Source organism: Sturnira hondurensis, unplaced genomic scaffold (genome assembly GCF_014824575.4).
Source record: "Sturnira hondurensis isolate 20B ecotype Veracruz unplaced genomic scaffold, ASM1482457v3 Scaffold0000648, whole genome shotgun sequence".
Taxonomy (NCBI): domain Eukaryota; kingdom Metazoa; phylum Chordata; class Mammalia; order Chiroptera; family Phyllostomidae; genus Sturnira; species Sturnira hondurensis.
The window spans coordinates 4,921,963-4,936,340 of NW_028073279.1; the positions used below are offsets into that span (position 1 = coordinate 4,921,963).

The following is a 14,378-nucleotide window of genomic DNA, read 5'->3' on the forward strand; positions in this document are numbered from 1 at the left end:
CAGGGGAAAGATCAAGCTAAAAAGCACATTGGGGCCAGATTAAGATGGGTCTTTAACAGCCATGCTTATCAGTTCGGAGGAGCTACTGAAGTATTTTAAGCATGATGGTGACTACATCAGAAGAATGAACTGATGAATGAATAAAAAAATGTGTACATCTATTCAATGAAATATTTGGCAGTAGAAAGAAATGACATTCTGTCAATATGGATGAGCCCTGGATATATTATGCTACGTGAAAGAAGCCATTCCCAAAGGCTGTTGGGAACTGCCCTGCCTGGTTTCAGGAGCCGTAATCCCCCATGGCTAAGGCTGAGTGAGCGACCTTTGGACCATAAGCCACTAAGGAGACAAAGCTCATCTTCCGGGCAAGAGCGCAGCTTCTGCTCCTTTTCCCATAAATGGCCTCCAATGCTTGATCAGTTAGCCTATGATGGGTAAGATTCCCCAAGGGGGGAACGACCTAAGACAGGCATGATCACGTGAAGGCCCCAGGAAAGGATTTAGGGGCCTATGGAGAAAGAGGGTGATGGACCCTCGCCCCTTGGCTTTGATGAAGCCTGAGTCCTCAGTCTGTCTGTGATAAGACTCTGAAAATTCCTTGGCTATTTGCCTCCTCTGCCTGACTTAAGCCTGAAACAATGACAGAGGGCGGTGCAGCCCTGTGCTGGGAATGGCCGGCTCCCTGGGTGATTAGGCCTGAGAAAGGATATGTAAAATCCTGTGAAGCCTACTTTGCTAAGAATGTTCTTAGTTAAATGATAAAGGTCTGAGCAGAAAATGAATTTGTTGCTCAAAGTTTTATAGCCTTTTAGCTGATAGACCCTGACTTAGAAGAAGCTGTAATAGTTCTTTGTATGCCACCTACTGTCTTATCCTTACTGCCTGACAATGATTAATGAGCTGTACCTGTATTCCTGCACAAATTAAACCCAAGAAAAGCCTGTCTAGGCAAGGGTCAGCTTGCTCTCCCCTTGGGAGAGTTGCTAGGACACTCTGAGGTGCTCCCCGTTTGAGGGAGTGGCCCTGCACCCCTTCTCCTCCACAGAACTTGGTAGTCCATGTGAATTTGTCTCATATCTCATCCATGATGCTGAGGGCACTGTGAGCCAGTGCCTGCATCAAAAGGACATATATTATATGATTCCATTTATATAAAATGTCAAGAATAGGCAAATGCGTAGAAAAGGATAAGCAGATTTGTATTTTCCAGAGGCCAGGGAGCAGGGAACTTGGGAGTGACAATGTGTACAGAACTTCAGTTGAGGTAATAAAAATGTTCTGGAATCAGAGTGGTAATGGTTGCACAATTCCGTAAAAACCACTTAATTGTACACTTTAAAAGGACAAATTTTATGGTATGTGAATTAGATCTGAATGTAGCTTCTATTTATTTAATTCTTAATAACTATTAATCAAATAGAAGACATTATTTTAATATCCTTGTCTATTATATCTCATTTGCGATCCGTAAACTTAGTGCTTCTTACCTAAACCTGTAACTTTGTGTGTGTGCGTGCATGTGTAATGGTTAACAAAGACCATAATTAAAATATTTCTGTGTGTTTTCATTTAACATTTCAGATCTTTACAAAATTTATTCATTTAAGGCTTTTGAATGGTTTTTGTCTTTCTAATTTTAATCTCTTTTTCTTTGTAAAGGCCAGTGCCCTGATTTTTTGCTGTACATGAACACTGTGCAATGAAAGAGACAATAATTCTGCACCCATTTTGTGATCTCCATTATAATGAATACTGACGAGAAATTTGAAAACTTTGACACTGCTTTGAAAAGGGCTCATTGTAACAAATGTAACATCGTAACATCATAGCATCCTTTTAACAAATTCATTTTATTCTGAGTCTTCCAAGAATACTTTGCAATGATGGCAGAATTTGATGAAGAATCATCAGACTCTTCATATTCTGAAAATTAGAACGGTAACTTTCTACTGTTTAGGAACAAAACCATCTCTTAACTTCCATGAAGCAGTAAGCCATACTGTACGTATCAAAGACCCAAATCATGGAGTCTGATCAATCTTGTAACTATACAGGCAAAAGCTAAAACATGTTCAGTTTCTTGTAACATGTGGTAGAACACTAAATGTGGGACGAACTATCATGCAGTGCATCCAAAACTAGTGAAACAATCTACATGCCTTAAGATTATAGTGGAATCATACTTGAGTAACTCTCTTTATCAATGAGGTGGTGTATATTTGTTTTTCTTTTTTTAATGCTCTTGTAAGTAATTACCACAAGTTTAGTGGCTTAAAGCATCATAAATTTATTATCCAATGAGTTTTGTAGGTTATAAACCCAACACAGGTCTAACTGGACTAAAACAAATGTACCTTCAGGGTGACTACAATATTTTCTGGAGAAGAAGCTATCCAGAGAAGAATCTGTTTTCTTGTCTTTTCCAGCTTTGAGGACGTGTCTACATTTTATATGATTAGATTGAGGCCACCTGGATAATCATCCTCATCTCAAAGTCTTTAATTATCTCTCTGCAAAGTCCCCTTTGTCATGTAATGGAACATATTCACAGGTTGTAGGGATTTGGATTGGCTCTCTTTGGGGGGGGGTGCATTTTTTCTAGCACATGATATAAGAAGTAGATAAGAGCATAACTCTGCCATTCTACTGTCTGTGTTCACAGTTTATAAACAGGTGACCTTACGCAAATTAATTCAATTTTGCATACTGTACTTCTCCTCATCAGTAAAATGGATAAAATAATGACATATGTCTCACCCATTAGATTAAGTGAGCGACTATACACAAAATATTTAGAACAGTGGATGGCACTTAAGCAGTGCCAATAAATATTATAATTATTGTCAATCTGGAGTTTGGCCTATAACCTACAGGCTATTTATCCAGCAAAGCCCACACTGAGAGCTGGGTCTCCAACTGTACCAGATTTATTGTCAGGAAATCCTTCTTTGCTCTGAAGCTGGAGTATATTGACAGGCCAACATTTGTTATTGTTTCCTTGAATTTCCAACAGGTAAGGGTACTTGCATCTCTTGTTTAGAGAAGGGGTGTGAAGAAGGCTGTCACGTCTCTCCTATCTCATCTGTGGCTTTCTGAGGGGTGGCTCTTGGTGGTAATGACTCCAACCACTGTTCACTCTCAGTAGTGGACATGGGTCCCAACTAGATGGCCTTCTGCAGGTTCCTGATAATTTCCAGGGGCTACTTCCTCTGGTAGCTCCAAGTCAGGAGCACCAGCTCTTTATAGTTGTGGCTGCTAGAATCTAGTTAACAGTTTAAGGGCATCACTGAGTGTGTTTTGTAATGTCTGATACCTCAGGACCAGCTCTCAGCTTCTTTAGTGTCTTGACAGCATGTGGTTTTCCGTTAATACCACTTCTAGAGGGCATCTCACAACAGAGCAACAAGATAAGTGCTGTGGCTCTTTCTAAGGCCTTCGCTCTCAAACCCCAACATCTGGGTGTGCCGGAGACAGACAAGACCCCACAGACTCACATATCCCAGCGGGACCCACACAGACTGGAACCAAGGTTAATCTAGAGAGGGCTGGCTGAATGCTACTAAGAGGCGTGACCTACTGCCATTTCATATTTCTTCCCCATTTTTAAACTAGTGTTTGTACGAGTCATAAATGTTTTTCCAAAGGCACTGATAATGAAGCTTTAAAAAGTTTTACTTGTCACAAGTAGTTTTTAAAAAGGGGGGTTTCTTAGGCTGTTGAGATCTGACCTTGTCTTGCTAGTTACTTAGCATATACAACCACTGGACATACACTTCAAAGTGCTCAGAAGGTTCGTCTACAAGGCCAACAGTTAACATTCTAACTTTAGAGGAGAAAGAAACTCTCTATGGCTTTTTAATGAGGAAGGTGAATGACTGTGACAGTCTCAGTTATGGTAAATGGAGACACCAAAATAGAACTTGTCTTAAGGGGACTGCAACTTCAATTTATAAAATCTTCTTTTCTTTAAAATTCTGAAAAATCTTGGCTTTCGCTGATGCTAAGGGATTGGTTTCTAGGAAGGCCAGATCTCAAATAAAAATAGCATACTATTAAATTACAATTCAAAACACATCCATTTAATATTATACATAGTATTTCATACTTTCATACAATTATGAAAGTTCAAAGAGTATATCTGGAAGAAAAACTGACTCAAAGAAATAACAACAGCCACAGATTCAATAGTTTCTGAAGGGAAACTTTTTTTTTTTCTGAAAATGTGGCAAATAATATTTTTTTATGAGTTGAGCAAGTTTAATACAAAACTGTGTTGTGGCTTATACAAGTGCTAGTGCACACACACAACAGACTTTTTACTTAGTCTTTGTGATTATTACAAGAGTTGGCCCATCAAGGATAAAGGTATTATCAGTAGTTTTTCTTTCTATGGACCAAAAGTGTGATGCCCAAATAATTTAAGATTAATTGCTAAGTGTCAAATCTTAGGCTTTGAACAATTTGCCACTGTAAAAAGTGAGGAATTTTTATGCAGCAAGAGGAGGAATTTGCCCCAGGGCCAAAGAGATGGGGCCAAAGAGAGAAGGAAGAAAGGAGAAAGAAAAGGGGGCATTGGTGGCTGAGTACGATGCTTTGATGTAAACTCCATAACAGATGAACGCAAAGGGGAATTGCTTTAGAAACCACCAGATCTGAGCCTCAAAAGAAAGAGATAGAAATAAAATTCTCAGGCTGACCAAAGTGCTTTTAATATTTCACAAAAATCTTACGAACCGAGATTTAAAGGAATTTCGCACTGCCACAGATTTTTAAATAAAAAGTAAAATAGAAATTACTTGGGTGCATTTGTAAAATATTTAGGACAACAAGGAGACTAACAAAACCCATGAATAGTACTGTGTGCTCACAAATATCCGAGTGGCAATGTAATGCAGGTAGATGATCCTAACACCAGAAATGCACGTTGCTTGCCCCTTAGACTTGCCTTGTGCTTTTAGGTGATTGTGAAGGTGTATTCCGTAGGGAGAAGGAAGCCTCTTTTCAAAGATACCATTCTTTTGATTTGCTAAAAGCATTTTGAAAATAAGCAGTTTGTTCCTCTTTATCTGAGATTCCTGTTACAATGGTAAGTTGCCTAATAGATGATCTTTTATAGTTTGAGGCTGATCATTATGGCTGATCATTGAGGCTGATCATCATTATTGTTATCTTTAGGGGAATTTGAATGTAAAAGTTAAAATTGTGTTTGGCTTTGGTTACGTTATAATTTTTCTTTGATTAGTAGTTCCAGTATTGCAAATATGACCTAAAAATGGGTTTCTTTTGTTTGATTTTAATATTCTCTTTTAAAAGTAAATATAAAAGTAAATTAAGTCATACTCCTCCATCTACGGTATTTCCAGATTTCTTATCTCTTTGGGAAACAGTTAAAGAAATATTCTTTAAAGCCTATATTTAATATGAGACCTCAACTGGTTGCTGAGTTTTACACGGTTCGCCGATTCTGTCAGAGTCCCTAAATAGCTTTCCTTCTCAGCTTCATACAGCCTAAAACAGTGGAGACGATTGAAAACAGGAGTGGGGAACTGGAGGTGGGTGTGGATTCTTCTTCCTAGCTGTTCTTAAAATAGTATCAGTAATCAGCTTTATGGTGATCATTCTTCAGGTTTCTTCAAAGCCCTTTCAATGGTATAATTTTTGACATTATCGGCACCATTTTAAAATAATGAATTAAAAAATCCAGTCAAAACTTTTTTGTCACTTGTGCTAAAATAAGGTTTTGACATGAAAAAATTGTTTGTTGTAAGCTATGTTTAGTCAAATTATGAATATTTTAACTGTAACATGTCTTTATTTTATGGCTGACACATTGTATCTTACACAGCAATCCTAAACTGTTAAAATACACTGACTGCTTAATGTAACTCTGGATTTATCTTTATATATATAATCTGGTTATCTAGCCTATATACCACTAAACATAATCTTTATCTTTATATATACATTTTGCGTGTGCTTTTTAAAAAAACAGTAACTGACTTTAAATTCTAATTAACTAGGGTAACTTTCCAGAACCTTCAGACAAACTTGTTGTTCAAGCCTTTCCAAGGAATCTATTTTCATCTGTTTGTGCCTCTTGCTTAACTTATCCAAATGATAACAGGGAAGGTTGAAGTTTGAATTCACAGAACTTAAGAGTTCTCATGATTTCTTCACACACCCCAAAGAGAACAATGTCTCAAGATAAGTATTTTGTGGTTACTCCGGTTCCCTTTTTACTTGTCTTAGATTCTTCATATCTGTTTTGACATGGCTTTTTCTTCACTGATGGGTGTTCACACCAACCTCCCTTGCTCTTTTGATTGTGTCTAGTTTTTTACACCACTTTTAGCTACAAAAGAACAAGGATTTGGTTCAGTTAGTGACTACTATCTCTTTGAGAGACTAGGACTCTGTAGAACATACTTGCCTTTTTTAAAAACAAGGAAAAAATAATCCGGAAAATGACAAGGATTTAAAAGCAGATTTAAATGGGTCTCACTGCAGCTGCCCCCCGCCCCGACTGACGTAGTCTAAACTGAAGTATCAGTTGCTTTAGCAACTCCTCTCATTTTGATGCTGTCGTTGAAAGCATTCAGGCTCCAGGACAGTAGTTCTCACAGATGGAAGTGAGTCAGAATCTCTGGTACTGAAGTACTTTTTGTTTAAAAGATGAAAAAAACTATTGTTTTTATGATACTGTTGTAGACACATTCACTGACCTGCCCAGATTCACTTCATCAGACTGGTGCTCTCATCCTGCAGGTGCTGTCCAAGCTCACATTGGACACTTCTCTCGAAAATTACCCACAGCCTGGAGCCTCCTTATTGGGAAATGCTTGGAAGGCTATACCCTTCTGCCTCGGAGAGGTTTACAGGCAATGACGGACTGATCCCCCGGTAAAAACGGGTGTTTCCCTCCTCAAGGTGAGAAAATTCTGTGGTACCATCATGCTCCAGAGCATCCTGTATCATCAGGCTTCCACTAGACCCACATCTTTGCTTAGCTTCTTCCTCTGCTCCATCCTACTTGCCTCAGCCCCTTATAGAGAGATGTCACCTGAGAGCCATTTTAATTGCCCACGTGCACGAAAATCCCCGTTGCAGGCTGTGCATCCAGGAAAGCTGCTGTCACAGGCTCTGCATCGACGAAAGCCTTTAGACAAATACAAACTGTAAAAACGGAAGCTCTGCTGCAGCTTCCTGCTCGGTAGGAATGTGCAGATTCTATACTTTGCCTACAGGTGATTCTTTGGAAGTCAGAGTCAGGAGATAGAATGCACTTGCTTCTCTCCTCACATAGAACAACTTTGGGGGCAGATGGGAAAAAAGTGGCTACATCTTAAATGTTATACGGGTAAATAAAAAATAGTTGACCATTATTGCCACAGGCAGAAACCAAGCTGCCATTTCTTTGTATTTATTTATTTTTGTCATTTTCATTCCATTACTGTGGGATTTCTCAAGAATTCTAGTTGGTTAGAACCTTTTCAAGAAAGAAGCTGGACACACCATGAGGTCCCTGGCATACCACTTAAAACATGTGGTAGCGACTTTGTAAGTGGAATATGAAAGATTTTACACATTTCCCAAAGATCTTCTTGACTCTCAGCAATAACTTTCTCTCATTGGTGGACCTGCCAGTTCTTGTTAATTATTATGTAAGGTACTATATGTGAACTAACTTTAAGTGCCTTCATATTTTGATTAAGAAATATATGACATTTTCCCAATGGATAGCAACAAACTTTAGAAGTCTGTCAGTCTTTTCCCACACCATTTTCTACCTGCTTGTTCTGCTTATTTTGTTCTTTCATAAAAGGCTAAGATGATGCAGCAAATAGAACATAAATAATATATAACTTCAGCAACTCCTGCAGCGGGCTGTGCACTTGGGCTTTAACATTATTGAAAAATACTTTGATAACGATTACAAATTATCCCAAAGTGATAGCAGTCTCAATTTGAGTGATTTTCTAAGTATATGCTGAATTAAATTCTCAGTCAGTGGTACTTAGAGTGATACTTTTTAATCACTTTAATTTTTTATTTGAATAACCCAGTGATAGTATCCTAAAGGACCAAGCCTGTGTTGCTATATTTTATTATATTCTTTCATAAACTGAAATCCATGTCTTCTTTGTACTATAATGTCTAGGCACCAATATTATCCAATTGTCTAAAGCACATTGCCATGATGTTTTAAAAAGATTTGTGTAAGTTGTCCTACCTGTAGGAATCTTACTAATAGGAGATTGTGAAGACTACATTCTAATCAATGTTTCTGCATAGACTTGGGGTGTTTTTCCTCAATGTACAAGACAAAGACAGGATGGGCAAAAATATTTTGTTATTTTTAAAAATCTCACTATTACTGTCCTTAAAGAACCAAATGGCATTCTGAACTTCAAATTGCAATGTGGTTAAGATGCAGCTGGAATAAACAATTGTGTTGTAAAAAATTTATGCTTAGTATTTATTTAAAAAAATCAGTTTTATATATCAAAAAAATCTGTTTCAATCCCTTCCTAAATTTAGTCCAAACAGTGCATAAACAGTATTACATTTATCCCTCAATTCAGTATTGTTTTCACATAATTCATAGACTCTGCAAATTACTTTGCATTACATCATCACTTGAAGTAGAATTAAGGATAGCACAGAAATATAAATTATATTATAAAATAAATTTAGGAATATATAAAATAAATTATATTTATCTAGTAGTGGTCAAGATGAAGGAAATGTTTTTATGTTGTTTAATATTTATGTAGTAAATATAGATTATAGGCTGTGTAGAGTTCTAGATAAACGTTTGCCATTCTTGATTTTTATATTCATGGAGAATACATGGCAGGAAATCGATGTATGGCATGTCCCTTTTTCATAAGTAAGAGCATATCTTTGCAACCAGCCTTTTCTTTATGATTCACCCAATGTTATGAGGCTGAGCAAACCTGGAACATTATTCTCATGCATTTTCCAATTTGCCCTACCCAGCATGCCTCTGGGGAGGAATCCTTACCTGTGGTAGAGGAATCAAGTAAAGGCTTTGATTATGCACATCTAACCGATTTTCTCTTCTTAGTGGTAAGTGTAAAAATATTTTTATTTGATGCCATATGCATCTTCACACAGAAAAAATTTCCTTTTTTTTTCTAGGGGTGGAAGGTGGAGTATAAAAAACAAGCTTAAGTCCTTTGCAGGCCACTTTGTCATCTGGAGTCAATATTTTAGAAGTTATATAGAAGAAAATACAGTAATTTACTGTGAAATTCCAAAATATTTATTTAGAGTTTATTGGAGATTACATTTTGTGTTTGCCATGCCTCCAATATTCTTCCTTGGCTTGGAATTTTACCTGTACCATAGACATATTAAGCCATCTAAAAAAAGAACATCAATTTGTTTCTTCTATTATTTCTTTTTTTTAAGATTTTATTTATTTATTTTTTAGAAAGAGGGGATGGAAGGGAGAAAGAGAGGGAGAGAAACATTGATTTGTGAGAGATACATTGATTGTTTGCCTCTTGCACACCTCCAGCTGGGGACCTGCCTGGCCTACAACCCAGGCATGTTCCCTGGCTGGGAATTGAACCAGCAACCCTTTGGTTTGCAGACCAGCACTCAATCTACTGAGCCACACCAGCCAGGGCTGTTTCTTCTTTTATTTCTGTATCTACATGTAGATTGCTTAAACCAGTGGAAACACAAGTTGGCTCTCTGGCATTTGCTGAGTATGAGTGTTTATAACAAAACTATGGAGAATATGTGATTCTTTGATCCCAATGGCCAAATATGTATACTTTCTGCTGTCAAGTGTTTTGAGAATATCTATGATGTAGCTTTTATTGTGATCCTATGACTAGATAATCGTTCATGGGACTGTTCAGTGCTATACATTTAGAGCACATAGAGAAAGGGGCTATGAGTTTTCCTTAACATATTTAAACTCTAGGAGCTTAGTCCTATTTCTGCAAATGAGACAAGGAGGGATATATCAGCCCCTGAATAAAGAACTACGTGAATGCATCAGTAAAAATTCATTAATTTGCGGGGTCTCAGGCTGCTTTATGAAGTCACTATTTTACTCATCCGTTAATCCAGGTTCTTCTTTCTAACAACGTCCAGTTCACCAATACAACATGAAAATTGTATCGGTAGATTACTGACACTTTGCAATTATGAAATATTACTTTAGAACATTTAAATATAGACAAAGGTTATTGTGATTTGTTCCATTGGCAGAATCAACACTGTAATGATACCTCAGTCCAAAGGTTTTCTAATTGCTTAGTAATCCACTGTGTACAGTATGCTTCTAATTATCTAGGTTCAATAGAGAACACACGCTGACTTCCAAGGACTTGCTGAAGCAAATATCTAGACCAAGACTAATTACAGAGGGCTCTGTAATACTTTCAATATTAGAATATAATATTAGTCTCAACTCTACAGGGTATAAATTTGTCATGTGGCTTTTCTGCTGAGTGGCATTTACAGACAGGGGCATGTATCATAGAACTTATTAAGAGAAAAGGATCTGGACTCAGATCAATTTGGGTTCAAATCTTGTCTGCCACAGATCAGCTAAATGACCTTGTGCAACTTAATTAACCCCACGGAGCCTCAGAAAAGTGGGGAATAATAATACTCAACTAACACCAGTTCGTATGAGGATCAGATAACTTCATGTATAGGAAGAACCTAATATAATAAGCTGCACATTATAGATATTTAATAAAAGGCTATTATTTTCATTACTTTGATTATTATTGTCATATTTGCTGGATCGAAATCTTTCACCTCTCTTTAGCACCTTGCCATTTTGACAACAATATTTCTCTGTCATAATAAACTCAACCATGGCTTCCATCTACTTCAGTGAGAGGGCAGAGGCGAGCATTAGGCAGGGCCAGTTTTACCCAGTTTTCTACAGCTTTCTTTTTTCACATACGTAAAAGCACTTTTCACCTGGCGGTGAACCCAATGCAGTGAACTGGATGATGAGTGAACTGGGTTGCTCAACGACTAACCATTGTTCGGACAATGATATGGGACACAGGAAAACTGCACTTCATCTGTTGAATTCGAGGAGACAACAGTTGGTTAGGACTACTCTGGGGCCTTCAAGAGGAGTTAAGTTTGCAAGATCAGATGCTAGTGTAAACACTCAATGTCTGGCACCAACCAGTGCCCATATTGGCTTCTTAATCCTGAGTTCTCCCTGAAGTCTCAGTTAACTTCTGGGCTGTCCCCAAGAATTTTCTGAGAGAACATTATGCTACCCCAGAATATGAATTGGAACTTCTGTCAGGCTCAATGACACAGCTTGCTTTTGCCACAGTCCTACACTTCCAGCCTTTTGAAATGAGAACTTCATGCTTTCCTTATTCGGCTGTATGTCAGGTAGTCAGTTGGATGCTTTCTCATGATGATCCTTGGCATTTGGCTAAAACAGTGATCCTCATCAATCATAGTGCAGAGAATGGAATAAATCTATTGGCTATGTTAGTGCAGAGTGTCCTCATTGCCCCTAAGACATTCAGATATCATGGATACTTAGAATTTTGAGTAGCATTATAAAACGCTCAAACATCCATGAGCAGTAAGTAAAATAATATAGTATGCTTCTGAGGATATTTCCAATCCATCACTTGTTTATTGGAAGGGAGAATGTATCATATTAAATTTAAGCTTTTGCATGGCTAGGGCTTCTTACAAAGTATACACCTCCCACTCAGTATCTGCTGAATTTAAACATCTGGGTAATTTGCTTTTCTCACCCTCAGCTGTAAATTAGCCAACTCATGAAAAAAACAATGTTTCTCAACACTGAAAAGAGGTAATTTTAAAGCTCATTTTTTGCTGTCTGATATTTTGGGGTTGGTATAGGCAACGGGTTCCACTCTAAATTTTATGCATCCCGGACAAGAATGGGGCACTGAGGTTAGAGAAATGTAATTGAATTCTGAGAGATTAATCCCTTTCCTTGGAAGTGGATGAAATTCTGATGTTTGGCATGACACCAAAAGTGGTCAATAAATTAAGAGCAGTTTTGAGGGTCTTCTGTAGATTTGGAACTTTTAATTATTTCAATCAATTTTGCAATAATAGAGGTTCACTTTTCCCATTGTGAAGTGTTTTAGAGAGTAATCAGTCAAAGAAAAGTGCCTTTGAGGGCAAATCTTTCAATGGGCACAATATTGTATGATTCAAACTCTGTATCTGTTTCATTTAGCCAAAAGAACAAATTATAAAATCATAGCAATAGTTCAGTCTAACTAGAGTCATCACCATGTTACAAATGAGAAATTAAAGTGATAGTTATAAAGTGTTCATATCCATTATAGTGGAAGAATTACGGGCAGTTATTTGCAAGCCTCACATCTACTGTCTCCTTCCGCTGGAAATAACAGTAGAAAAGCAATAGCATTGAGATACTTGACAATTTAGCAATCTGTTCACCCTTGATTTAAAACTGTTACCCCATGACTTCCAACAATGTGATAAAAAATGTCTATGCCAGTGAGAAAGGAGAGAAAAACATGTCTTTTGAATTTCAACTGTCTTAACAATGATAAGGTCACTAACTTCTCATTGAAAGAACTTACAGAGGAGATGTAAAGCCAGAGACAAAGAGGGGTCAAGATGAATAAGATATAATGATTTCAGTTTTTTAAAATACCTTCCTATGTTTCTAATAAATGTGAACTTTTCAGGACTTACATGAATAAGTATAAAGGACACATGGATAATAATTAAGGTGGGGGGCAGAAATGGGAGGGAGGTGGGGAGCACTGGGGAGGGCAGGGCAGGGAATATAAAACAGAAAACTGTACTTGAATAAGAATTAAATAAATAAAAAATAAAAAATAATTTGAACTTTTCTACTTTTATCTTAAGACAATTACTTATTCAAATTCAGTAAATACTCAGTCTTACCAACATGAATATTTTAAATCTACCAAGTGGATGGTTATCTTCAACAACACTTCAAAATAAAAATGCCTGTGCACAGACTTTCCTGACTCTCACACATTCCTTATTTACAAATAGTTGCTCCAATTGGTTGACCACACGGGCTTCCAACTATGGCTGAGGATTTCTTTTTTAGTCCCTTCCACCTTAATGTGTATAGTGTGAATAATTCCTACTTTTAGTCCAACTTCTTCCTCCCTTCTTTTTCTTTTTTCTTTTACATTTTTATTGTATTTTTCCCATTATCATTTAGTCCCCCCCCCCATGAGCCTCCCCTCCCCACCACAACCACCCCACTGTTGTCCATTCCCATCAGCTCTTTTTCCGTTTTGCCAGATCCTCCCTTCCTTTTCTGCAGAGAGGAAAAGAAGCAGGGCATGCAATGGGAACTGCAGGAAACGAAACTGGGAGGAGGTGGAAGGAACTGAGGGATAAGGTATCTGTTCCAGGTTATAGAAAATTTCAGAGTAAGGGCACTAAAGTTTTTTCAGGCAGGTCTTAAGATCAGAAGTTGATGTGTGGGTTATTGCTTCAATGGTGAACAGGAAGGANCCATTATCATTTAGTCCCCCCCCCCATGAGCCTCCCCTCCCCACCACAACCACCCCACTGTTGTCCATTCCCATCAGTTCTTTTTCCTTTTTGCCAGATCCTCCCTTCCTTTTCTGCAGAGAGGAAAAGAAGCAGGGCATGCAATGGGAACTGCAGGAAACGAAACTGGGAGGAGGTGGAAGAAACTGAGGGATAAGGTATCTGTTCCAGGTTATAGAAATTTTCAGAGTAAGGGCACTAAAGTTTTTTCAGGCAGGTCTTAAGATCAGAAGTTGATGTGTGGGTTATTGCTTCAATGGTGAACAGGAAGGATCTGTAGCAGGTTGTGATGTATAAGGAGATAGAGAGCCTGTGGAGGTTGTTTTCACATCTAATTTCTGTCTTTCTTCATTATCCTAAAGTTTCTGATGTCACTTAATGCTATTACATTTGATTAGGTCCAAAGCAGATAGTTTCAATTATTATCAAATTGTAATTACTACTTGGTTCAAAATTGAGCATATTAAACAGTGATGGTAGCAGGGAAGGTTATGTGGCTCAGGGTAAATTTTTTTTTAAAATAAAAAGTCAGGTGGTCCACAATGGGACCAGGCAGTCCAGATGTGTGCACGGGCAGCATGTTGAATGTTGGGGCTGAGGCTGAGGTCAGAGTTGGATGTGGCGGCAAAAACCTCCCAGGTGGTTTGACAGCCGGGCGGGGCCTGAGGGAAGGACCCGATTCCTTTGCCCCGGCTACCTCTGACTTTCTCATGCAAGATTTATTTTCTGTGGTTTACAGTTCTACAGTTCTATTGGCGAAATTCTTTACAAACATGATGAACTGAAGTGATGTCAGTCAGCTG

General features: G+C 37.9%; 1 protein-coding gene across 1 annotated transcript in view; it reads right to left on the bottom strand.

Annotated features, from left to right (window-relative positions):
* Positions 1-14,378, bottom strand: part of LRRC7 (leucine rich repeat containing 7) — a 307,638-nt gene that overhangs the window by 17,896 nt on the left and 275,364 nt on the right. The gene's annotated exons all lie outside the window — the stretch shown is intronic.